At 40.3% G+C, this 12196-nt stretch overlaps 1 long non-coding RNA gene across 1 annotated transcript; it reads right to left on the bottom strand.

Moving 5' to 3' along the window:
* Window positions 1-7335: 7335 nt before the first annotated feature.
* Window positions 7336-11463, bottom strand: LOC103883854. Its single transcript, XR_646221.4, has 2 exons — window positions 9487-11463; window positions 7336-8482 (listed from the first exon to the last, which is right to left on the bottom strand). It is a non-coding gene; the product is annotated as an uncharacterized LOC103883854 (long non-coding RNA).
* Between the last annotated feature and the right edge of the window lie 733 nt (window positions 11464-12196).

The following is a 12196-nucleotide window of genomic DNA, read 5'->3' as shown; positions in this document are numbered from 1 at the left end:
ACTTCCAACATTATGTTGAATAGGAGTGGTGAGAGAGGGCATCCCTGTCTTGTGCCAGTTTTCAAAGGGAATGCTTCCAGTTTTTGCCCATTCAGTATGATATTGACTGTGGGTTTGTCATAAATAGCTCTTATTATTTTGAGATACGTTCTATCAATACCAAATTTATTGAGGGTTTTTAGCATGAAAGGCTGTTGAATTTTGTCAAAGGCCTTTTCTGCATCTATTGAGATAATTGTGTGGTTTTTGTCTTTGGTTCTGTTTATATGCTGGATTACGTTTATTGATTTGCGTATGTTGAACCAGCCTTGCATCCCAGGGAGGAAGCCCACTTGATCATGGTGGAATTAGCTTTTTGATGTGCTACTGGATTCGGTTTGCCAGTATTTTATTGAGGATTTTTGCATCAATGTTCTTCAGGGTCTAAAATTCTCTTTTTTTGTTGTGTCTCTGCTTTGGTATCAGGATGATGTTGGCCTCATAAAATGGGTTAGGGGGGATTCCCTCTTTTTCTATTGATTGGAATAGTTTCAGAAGGAATGGTACCAGCTCCTCTTTGTACCTCTGGTAGAATTCGGATGTGAATCCATCTGGTCCTGTACTTCTTTTGGTTGGTAGGCTATTAATTATTGCCTTAATTTCATAACCTGCTATTGATCTATTCAGGGATTCAACTTCTTCCAGGTTTAGTCTTGGGAGAGTGTGTGTGTCCAGGATTTTATCCATTTCTTCTAGGTTTTCTAGTTTATTTGCATAGAGATGTTTATAGTATTCTCTGATAGTAGTTTGTATTTCTGTGGGGTTGGTGATGATATCCCCTTTATCATTTTTTATTGCATCTATTTGATTCTTCTCTCTTTTCTTCTTTATTAGTCTTGCTAGTGGTCTATCAATTTTGTTGTTCTTTTCAAAAAACCAGCTCCTGGATTCATTGATTTTTTGGAGGGATTTTGTGTCTCTATCTCCTTTAGTTCTGCTCTGATCTTAGTTATTTCTTGCCTTCTGCTAGTTTTTGAATGTGTTTGCTCTTGTTTCTCTAATTCTTTTAATTGTGATATTAGGGTGTCAATTTTAGATCTTTCCTGCTTTCTCTTGTGGGCATTTAGTGCTACAAATTTCCCTCTACAACAGCTTTATATGTGTCCCAGAGATTCTGGTATGTTGTGTCTTTGTTCTCATTGGTTTCAAAGAACATCTTTATTTCTGCCTTCATTTCATTATGTACCAAGTAGTCATTCAGGAGCAGGTTGTTCAGTTTCCATGTAGTTGAGCAGTTGTGATTGAGTTTCTTAATCCTGAGTTGTAGTTTGATTGCACTGTGGTCTGAGAGACAGTTTGTTATAATTTCTGTTCTTGCACATTTGCTGAGGAGTGCTTTACTTCCAACTATGTGGTCAATTTTGGAATAAGTGCAATGTGGTGCTGAGAAGAATGTATATTCTGTTGATTTAGGGTGGAGAGTTCTGTAGATGTCTATGAGGTCTGCTTGGTGCAGAGTTTAGTCCAATTCCTGGATATCCTTGTTAACTTTCTGTCTCGTTGATCTGTCTAATGTTGACAGTGGGGTGTTAAAATCTCCCATTATTGTTGTATGGGAGTCTAAGTCTCTTTGTAAGTCTCTAAGGACTTGCTTTATGAATCTGGGTGCTCCTGTATTGGGTGCATATATATTTAGGATAGTTAGCTCTTCTTGTTGAATTGATCCCTTTACCATTATGTAATGGCCTTCTTTGTCTCTTTTGATCTTTGTTGGTTTAAAGTCTGTTTTATCAGAGACTAGGACTGCAACCTCTGCCTTTTTTTGTTTTCCATTTGCTTGGTAGATCTTCCTCCATCCCTTTATTTTGAGCCTATGTGTGTCTCTGCATGTGATATGGGTCTCCTGAATACAGCAAAATGATGGGTCTTGACTCTTTATCCAATTTGCCAGTCTGTGTCTTTTAATTGGACCATTTAGTCCACTTACATTTAAGGTTAATATTGTTATGTGTGAACTTGATCCTGCCATTATGATATTAGCTGGTTATTTTGCTCGTTAATTGATGCAGTTTCTTCCTAGCATCGATGATCTTTACATTTTGGCATGTTTTTGCAATGGCTGGTACTGGTTGTTCCTTTCCATGTTTAGTGCTTCCTTCAGGATCTCTTGCAGGGCAGGCCTGGTAGTGACAAAATCTCTAAGCACTTGCTTGTCTGTAAAGGATTTTATCTCTCCTTCACTTATGAAACTTAGTTTGGCTGGATATGAAATTCTGGGTTGAAAATTCTTTTCTTTAAGAATGTTGAATATTGGCCCCCACTCTCTTCTGGCTTGGAGAGTTTCTGCTAAGAGATCTGCTGTTAGTCTGATGAGCTTCCCTTTGTGAGTAACCTGACTTTTCTCTCTGGCTGCCCTTAACATTTTTTCCTTCATTTCAACTTTGGTGAATCTGACAATTATGTGTCTTGGAGTTGCTCTTCTCGAGGAATATCTTTGTGGCGTTCTCTGTATTTTCTGAATTTGAATGTTGGCCTGCCTTGCTAGGTTGGGGAAGTTCTCCTAGATAATATCCTACAGAGTGTTTTCCAACTTGGTTCCATTCTCCCCATCACTTTCAAGCACACCAATCACATGTAGATTTGGTCTTTTCACATAATCCCATATTTCTTGGAGGCTTTGTTCATTTCTTTTTCCTCTTTTTCCTCCAAACTTCTCTTCTTGCTTCATTTCATTCATTTGATCTTCAATCACTGATACTCTTTCTTCCAGTTGATTGAGTCGGTTACTGAAGCTTGTGCATTTGTCACGTAGTTCTCATGTCATGGTTTTCATCTCTATCAGTTCGTTTATGGACTTCTTTGCATTGGTTATTCTAGTTATCCATTCTTTCATAAGGTTTTTAGTTTCTTTCGCTGGGTGTGTAGTTCCTCCTTTAGCTCTGAGAAGTTTGATCAACTGAAGCCTTCTTCTCTGAACTCGTTAAAGTCATTTTTGGTCCAGCTGTTTTCCATTGCTGGCGATGAGCTGTGTTTCTTTGGAGGGGGAGATGCGCTCTGATTTTTTGAATTTTCAGCTTTTCCGCACTGCTTTTTCCCCATCTTTGTGATTTTATCTGCCTTTGGTCTTTGATGATGGTGGCGTACTGATAGGGTTTTGGTGTGGGTGTCTTTTCTATTTGTTAGTTTTCCTTCTCACAGTCAGGACCCTCAGCTGCAGGTCTGTTGGAGTTTGCTTGAGGTCCACTCCAGACCCTGTTTGCCTGGGTATCAGCAGCGGAGGCTGCAGAAGATAGAATATTGCTGAACAGCATGTGTTGCTGTCTGATTCTTGCTCTGGAAGCTTCATCTCAGAGGTGTACCCAGCCATGTGAGGTGTGAAGTGTCAGTCTGCACCTAGTGGGGGATGTCTCCTAGTTAGGCTACTCAGGGGTCAGGGACCCACTGGAGCAGGCAGTCTGCCCATTCTCAGATCTCAACCTCCGTGCTGGGAGAACCACTGCTCTCTTCAAAGCTGTCAGAGAGGGACATTTACATCTGCAGAGGTTTCTGCTGCTTTTTGTTTACCTATGCCCTGTCTGCAGAGGTGGAGTCTACAGAGGCTGGCAGGCCTCCTTGAGCTGCGGTGAGCTTCACCCAGTTTGAGCTTCCAGACAGCTTTGTTTACCTACTTAAGCCTCAGCAAAGGCGTGTGTCCCTCCCCCAGCCTTGCTGCCACCTTGCAGTTAGATCTCAGACTGCTGTACTAGCAATGAGGGAGGCTCCATGGGCATGGGACCCTCCAGGCCAGGCATGGAATATAATCTCCTGGTGTGCCATTTGCTAAGACCCTTGGTAAAGTGCAGTATTAGGGTGGGAGTTACCCAATTTTCCAGGCGTTTTGTGTCTCAGTTTCCCTTGGCTAGGAAAAGGAATTCCCTTCCCCCTTGCACTTCCCAGGTGAGGCGATGCCTCGCCCTGTTTCAGCTCTCGCTGGTTGGGCTGCACCCACTGACCAGCACCAACTGTCCAACACGCCCCAGTGAGATGAACCCGGTACCTCAGTTGAAAATGCAAAAATCACCCATCTTCAATGTCGCTCACACTGGAGGCTGGAGCTTTTCCTATTCTGCCATCTTGGGTGCCCCCCCACATGAGACTATTTTTAAGCTCGTTTCTTTTAGCCTACTTATAGCAACAGATATATTTTGAATGTTGACCTTTGCGCAGCCTTAAAGAACATTATTAAACAAAGCAAATGGCCTCTCATTGACAGCTGAGGTGTAGTGGGAGGACTCCCAGGTGAAGTCAGGGTGTCTGGGTTCAAGTCCTGAGTCCAGGTTCTAGCATTTGAGTTGGATGCCACTGAGGAAGCCACTTATCCTCCCTGGGTCTCAGTTTCTTCATCTGTACAATAGGAGCACTAGTTTGGAGTTCTGATGATTGCACAGGGGAATGAATATGAAATGGCTTTATCAAAGGTCATAAACCTTCAAATGTTCATACTACTAGTAGGCAAGGAGAAGCAGAAAAGCCTCAGGACTGGAAGAAGCATTTTGATGTTGGCATAGATGCTTGGGGCTCTTGTTCAAACGTAGATTCCATTGATCTGAGGGTAGGTATTGAAATCTGACATTTCTAAAATGCCATGGTTCCACAGGCTAACTCCCAGGCTCCTTTTCCCTGGTTTCAAAATGTTCATATTATTCGAAGAGAGCTCAAACATCTTCTGGTCTGATTCTTTCCTTTTACAGGTCAAAAAACTAAGGCTCAGAGAGGTCAGCTGACTTTTCCAGGGCTGACTCCTCACACCTTCTCTATTTTCTCCAACTTCTCAGTGGTTTCTTACAGCAGGGGGCATAGGCTACTTCTGTGGACAAGGAGCTCCTGAAAGAATGGAGGGGGAGTGGGTATTATTTTAGGACGCTAGTCAGTTTGCACCTCAATTGTTTTCTCTGTGCAAAGGAGAAAGGTCTATTCTTAGACATCAACCAGAGCTTAGAAGAAATAGACTCAATCATTAAAGTAATCCCTGTACACCTCAGTAAGTTAATACAGGCATCCATATAGGAGCTAGGTAGGAAGGAAACAACAGGTACTTTGAAAGGTTTACAACACATATTTGTACCAGGGCCATGTAAAAGCCATTTCCAAGCCAAGAGGAAGGGCATTTATTATTTTCATTTAACATTTATTAAATAAAGTGCGTTGCGGATCAGGCTCTTATAATCTGAGCCCCTTTTGACTGTGTGCATAAGCTTTTCAGATACCTGCAATTTCTTCCTCTTACTTACAAAGATGCTTATTGAACTGCAAGAGGTAAGTAAACATTAGAAGAGATCTTGGAAGAAATCTGTTAAATAGTTCAAGGGCTCTTCCTGGCAGAAGGAATCAGATACCTGACCTTCAATATATCACAAAAGACTCCAGCAGAAGGAATTAAACCTTCAAATGTTCATACTACTAGTAGGCAAGAAGAAGCAGAAAAGTCTCAGGACTGACTGGAAGAAACATTCTGATGTTGGACTAGATGCTTGGAACTCTTGTTCAAATGCAGATTCCATTGATCTGGGGGTAGGTATTGAAATCTGGCATTTCTCACAAGCTCCCAGATGATCTGACACTGGGTTAGCAACACCACTTTGAGTAGCAACTTCATTCTGTATGTATCCATTCTTAGTATCACTGGACAGTCTGCAAGCCTTTCTGGGGCTAGCATTAAGCAAAACTATAAGTTGATAAAGATTGCCCCTCAATAGAGGAGTAACAAATATTACCTCTATCACCAAACATAGAATCTGAAAGTCCTAAATAATATTAAGGAATTTGTAATTTAATATGTCACTCTCTCCAGGGTTACTTGCCTTTGACTAAGCGCTGGCAGGAAAGGAGACAGCTTAACACAATAATCCTCCAGAGGTGCCATTTCAGGTATGAAGGAAGTGTTGGTGGGAGTCCTATCTTAAGGGTCATGCCCTTTCTAGCATCCCACAGTCACTTTTAAATATTCTGACTTCATAATATGTCTCTTGAGTCCTACACCTGAAATAGCCAAAGCTAATTTATGTACAGCTCTCTGTAGCCACAGGTTTCACATCCATGGTTTCAACCAACTGTGTATCAAAAATGTTTTTTAAAACAATATAATATGGCAAAATAATACAAAGAAAAACTATATAACTATTTATATAGAACTTATATTGTACTAGGTATTATAATATTGTATATATAATAATGTATTACATGTATTCTATGTAACTATTTATATAGAATTTATATTGTATTAGGTATTATAAGTAATTTAGAGATTATTTAAAGCCTATGGAAGAATGTGCATGGGTTATATGCAAATACAATGCTACTTTATATAATGCACTTGAGCATCCCTGGATTTTGGTATACCTGACCTGAGTTTATAGAAATTTTATTTCTATAAACTTAGGAGGCAGAAGTTGCAGTGGGCCCACATCCATCCAATCCCAGTCCGGGACAGAGGAGTCCGAAAAAAGCACAAGAAAGAAGAGCCAAGCAAAACCAAGAAAGAAAGAGTAAAATAATACCACCAATAAAAAACCTGACAAATAAGGAGAAAAGAAAGAAAGAAAGAAAGAAAGAAAGAAAGAAAGAAAGAAAGAAAGAAAGAAAGAAAGAAAGAAAGAGAAAGAAAGAAAGAAAGAAAGAAAGAAAGAAAGAAAGAAAGAGAAAAGAAAAGAAAAAGAAAAGAAAGGAAAAGAAAATAAAAGAAGGAGGGAGGAGGAGGAGGAAGAAAGAGTGAAAGAAAGAAGGAGGGAGGGGAAGGAAGGAAGGAAGGAAGGAGAAAAGAAAGAAAGAAATAGCACCATGAAACTTGAAAGGATAATGGAGAAAGTGTTTAGAATGGTGTCTGGCATGTAATAAATGCTTAATACACATTAGTCGTTGTTATTATTATATAGACACTTAAAAGCACAGAATTGCAATAGGTACATATTAAAGCCTCTGAGCTGAAAACATGCACAATTCACTCTGATAAATAGGCCTTTTACAAGCCTGACACTTGGAAAATGTCTATTTTCCACTTCAAAACGGGTTTAACGAGGACTTGTTCTACAAAATCATCCCATGTAATATGCTAGGTAAATTGTCCTCCTTTCTAACAAGAGCAAGCACCAAGAAAACAAGGCTGAGAATAAAGTTTCCTGAAAACAAACCCCATAATTTGACCCTCTTCAACCCAAATAGTTGACCAGTGGCTCCTAAGGAGTTTCTTTATGACAACCTGGACATGAGACCAATGGCTTTTGAAGCAGTAGCTCCTACTCTACAGTCATACAGTAAGGTTAAAAAAATAATAAAAATTTTAAAAATCAAAAACTTTTTAAAAACACTAATAATTCAACATTGCATTTAAATTAATATTTTAATAATCATTTCAGTATCTACATTCTTGTGGAAAATAGAACACATATGTGTCAGATGATTATTCATTAAATCAATTCCAAATGCTAGGACCCTCTCAATCAGTCCAAGTGCCCCCAAGGTCCGGAGCTCATACATGGTGAAACTCCATGCTAGAACACTCAGGCACGGCTCTCCTAACAGGATTTTTTTCCATGTTGTGTTTAATGATATCCTCTTGCACTAAGATCATAACATTTTCCCCGAGAGTTTTATGTTTTATTATGAGAAGTCATTGTAGAATGTGCATAACCCACAGATGACATTGTGAAGGCCTCCCAGCACAAGGGAGACTGTTTGATTCCTTTGAATATATCAATTTGTTTGCTTTCTTGACTGTGGCTTCTGACATCTTCCTTCTGATTCTATCAGATCCCTTCTGGAGCTGGTCCTCACTGCTTTTCACAGAGGATGCAAACTGGAAAGTTCCTACCTATTCAGCAAAGGCACTCCAAGTCCTGGGCTCTTTTCTCCTCAGGGGCAAAGATGAGACTTCTCTTTTGTAGAGATCACAGGTGCATCTGCACAGGTTGGAGTGTTCCCCCAACCCTGGACCCCTAGGAGCAGTTGTGACTTGTGACACAAGGCCCCATCCGTTGATCTACTCCTCACACAGCCGTGGAGAGCCAAGAACTGGAGGGAGGTGAGTCAGCGATGAATTTTTCTTGAACAGCAAAGACCAATTGGTGGTTCGCCTTTTTAGTAAATTCCAAAATTCTGGAGTCATTTGAGTCCAAAGGGGAAATTTGTGAGATTAGGGGGAGGGGCAGAAGTGAGAAAATAGAAGCAACAAAAATATGCCTCCAGTGTTCTCACTGCTCATTAGACCAGCACGGAGCCAGTTCTTGTATGGCCTGAATAACTGGTACTTTTTATAAGCAACTGAAGAGCTATAAAAAGCTTAACATTTAAGAAAACAACAAACAGCTGTGGCTAGTGAGCAAGGAAAATCTGAAGAGTGAGCCTGTCTGGGTGGCAGAAGGTCACACTGCTTCATGAGGAAGTACTAAAACATCACTAACATTTGCTACATCGGTGTGTTTCCCTGGTTGGTCACACTTCTCCTTCCTCCCACCTCGGTCCCACTCTCCTATCAAAATAGAAGAATAAACATACGTCACCAGAATGCTCAGCAATTATTTCCTGAAAACAGCATTTCTTTTACATGCGCTTAATCATGTGTTAAGCAGCGGTACACACGAGGGGTTCCTGATCAACAGAGTGAACAAACACCCGGGTCTGAATTTGGTTCCCAATGCATTTGGGCTGAGCCTCACTGACCTGGGACCCCTGGGCTTAGTTCACGTGCGCCTTGAGGTTCTGCACAGCTGCCTTTCCCTTTAACGGAAAATGCCATCTGCAGGACCAGAGCTAGCAACAGGAGCAATAGCTCTCCCGACTTCCTCTCGTAGTAATCCATAATAAGCTCAATGATAAGGCAATTACCAATGGGAGGCAGTCAGGTAAAGTGATCAAATATATTGGCTTTGGCCTCTGAATTCAAACTCTAATGCTTACTACTGGGTGACCTTGAGCATGTTAACTAGCCTTTCTGTGCATTAGTTTCCTTAATGGTTAAATGGTAAGTCAAAATTATCTTCCTCTGGCCTTCAGCTGAGTCTTAGGTGGGCTTGTTAGACAATGCTCTAGGCTGACTTTGAGAGGTACACAATCATCTTCCTTTATTTCCAAGTTTAGATAACTTTTCCTAATAGCACATAATAAATGTCTCTTGGGACAAATAGAAAGTGAACAAGAAAGTGGTAGGCCTGAATTCAATCATATCAACAATTACATTAAATATAAGTGGACTAAATGCTTTTAACAAAAAGGAAGAAATTGTCAGAGTGGATACAGAGCAAAATTCAAAATGAATATATTTCCTATAAGAGATACGATTTAAATATAAAGATTCCAATCAGTTGAAATCAATTGAATGGAAAAAAGATATGTTATGCAAACAGCATATATAGGAAGGCTGGAGTGGCTATCATAATATCAGATAAAGCAGACTTCATTACAGAGTTTTGCCAGAGGAAAAGACGGGCTTCTTATAATCACAAAAAAACATAACAATTACAAATGTATATGTACCTAATAACAGCTTCAAAATACACCAAGTAAAAATTGACAACCTAGACAATTTACAATCACAGTTAAAGATTTTACTCCCCTCCCATAGTAATTGATAGAAAAACTAGACAAAAATATCTGTAAAGATGTAGAGGATCTGAATAACACCACTAATAAATATCAGCTGCTATAATTTTCTGTTTCAATTGATTCACATCTCCAGACATCTGCAAAGCTGCCAGTTCTGGCCCTCTAGACCCAGCGAGGAAGCCACTAAGGCCACTGTCCCTTCAGGAGACACAGACACGTGGATGGCATCATGCTGCAGGAGACTTTCAGAGCTCAGTCTATTGAGAAAATGCTGAATGTTGCAAGGCTGTATCTTTTTTCCTCCTGAACCTGTTTCATATGAATCAATTCTAGGATCACCAGTCTGTCCCCACAGTCATCCTGCCATCTGCTAGGCTTAGTAGCCGTTGCCGGAACACTTAGAATCGTTCCCTAAGAGGTCTAGAATGTTGTCACAACAGATGTTTAATCATCAGATTCCACACATGTTGCCTGGGGCAAGTCTTCCATATGAGGACAATGCTGGAGATCATGTGGGATATAAGAATCTTTGAAAGTGTCCACAGCAAACGAAGTTATTATATTTTGGCTCTGTCTTTTAGGTGAATTCTAAACAAATATAGTCCTCATTTATCCCTATATCCATTAGCAACTGCTCTGATCTAATTGAAGTTTGCATTTGAAGGAAAAAAATAATTGACAAAATGTTTGTCCTTTTGAAGAGTGTGAAAGATGAGGTTTCTCTTTAGAAATCTTTTCTGCCCAGGGCTGTGTAGCTACATTGCAGTATTCCATTCCATAGAGCCTCTGGGGAATTATATGTGTGATACAATGGCCTTCTTATCCCAGGTGAATTGGGCAAAGGCTTCCCCAAATAACTTATTTTTCATTCACTTGAAACACATAAAGTTTCAGTTAAAGGATATGCATACAGAGAATTTGACATTTCCAAGTTTTGTGGCTTCTGTATGTTGGCATCTCTAACCACCATCAATCCCCTTTCCAGAAATTCCACTCATCCCAGCAGCCTTAACAGGCTGAGGCCACAAGGGAGGGAAAAAGCTAGGGAGTATGAATGTGGGCCATGAGGGGGCCTTTGCAAAGCTTCTCTTTAAGATCCATAATTTAAATGGATACCTTTTGTCCATTCAGGCACAGACGGGGATAACAGAAGATCATGACATTAATGACGCAGAAAAGCCATTTCTGAATTGCGAGGGGTCTAGTCTCAGGATGGCCTCCTAACACAGCAGCACTCCCAAGAAAGAAGTGCCTACTACTTTTCAAACCCTTCAACTTTCATCTCTTCAGCAATTTTCATGTTTTCTCCTTCAAGAGCATTATGAGCATACACCTCCCAAATGGCAGTACCAAAACCTAGTCAGCTACGGAAGACTTGGCCATTGGTAAGAAGATATATTTCCCCGTCAAGAACTTGTTCACCTAGACTGTTCCTCCATGGATATGCCCTGCTAAAAATATACAATTCTAATATTCTCCACTTCTTTAAGAGAGTATTATGCTGTACTGACCAAAAGGAGAATCCAGATCATCCCATGATTAATCTTTTCAATGCTCTGGAAAGGCAAATAGGTGACAGGCACAAGGGGAAAGTGCTTCCATGAACACATTTTTTACTGGAACTTGTCCTATTGCAAAGCTCTTCTGCCAGATTCCATTAGGAAATTGCAAGCAGATTCATATATCCAAGTGCTCCTCTCTCTCCTACTCATAAATATATAGACATCATATGGCAGGGAGGGGGGAAGAAGCTGATTCTCTCATGGCATACCCTTGCACAGCAGACGTGTAGGCAAATGCAAATACCGAACATAGTAGTTCATGCATATGTGCACATGAATATATATCATGCTATTACTACTCATCAATGAGATTCCAAGTAGCTACCAGAGGGGAGAGAAAAGTCACAATCTATATAGCTGTACTTCAGAATGTCAATTAAAGACAGTGATAAGAAGATAGGCAGGCTGCCCCCAGCAATACAGAAACAACAGGAACACCTAAGGATTGATTAGGGGCTGGGCCAAATTCCAGGCCTGAACTCATCACAAATTATGCTACGAGCTCATGGGGGAAGGTTCCAATTGGCATTTTTGAGCCACACATCCCATTCTTTTGATGCAGACATCAGGACTGTCTGGAAGATGATTGGAGAATAAAAAGCCCAAACAAGAAACGAATTCGGGAAGGGCTGTTTCCCATCCAAATGCTTTCAACTTTCCTGAGAATTCTCTCAGCTTCTTTAAAACAGGCCGATATTATTATTCCACTTTACCACTCTGGTTCTTACTGAAGGGCAAAGCCAGCGTGCAGAAAGATAGAGAACAGCAAATGAAAACGTCAGTGGGCAGGTAGGAAGGTTGTAGCATGGGTGTCTTCCATCTGGAATTGTGGATGAAAAAAAAACTACTCTTAAAGGAATACCTTTTAAGATTTTTTCCATATTCTTCCAGGAATACTTAGGTCTTGTCCTTTTATAGACAAAGACCTACATTTAATTATAGGTATATTGTATGAAATAAAAATGTATAGAACTTCTAGACCCCAAAATATATAGCCGTGGTTCCAGTTTTCACTACCAGAAATAACTAGAGGAAATGAAAAGCAGGTGAGAGAAGGTTTCCCTGAGCAAGGCCAGGGC

Source organism: Papio anubis, chromosome 6 (genome assembly GCF_008728515.1).
Source record: "Papio anubis isolate 15944 chromosome 6, Panubis1.0, whole genome shotgun sequence".
Lineage (NCBI taxonomy): Eukaryota > Metazoa > Chordata > Mammalia > Primates > Cercopithecidae > Papio > Papio anubis.
This window is presented reverse-complemented; position numbering and strand designations above follow the sequence as displayed.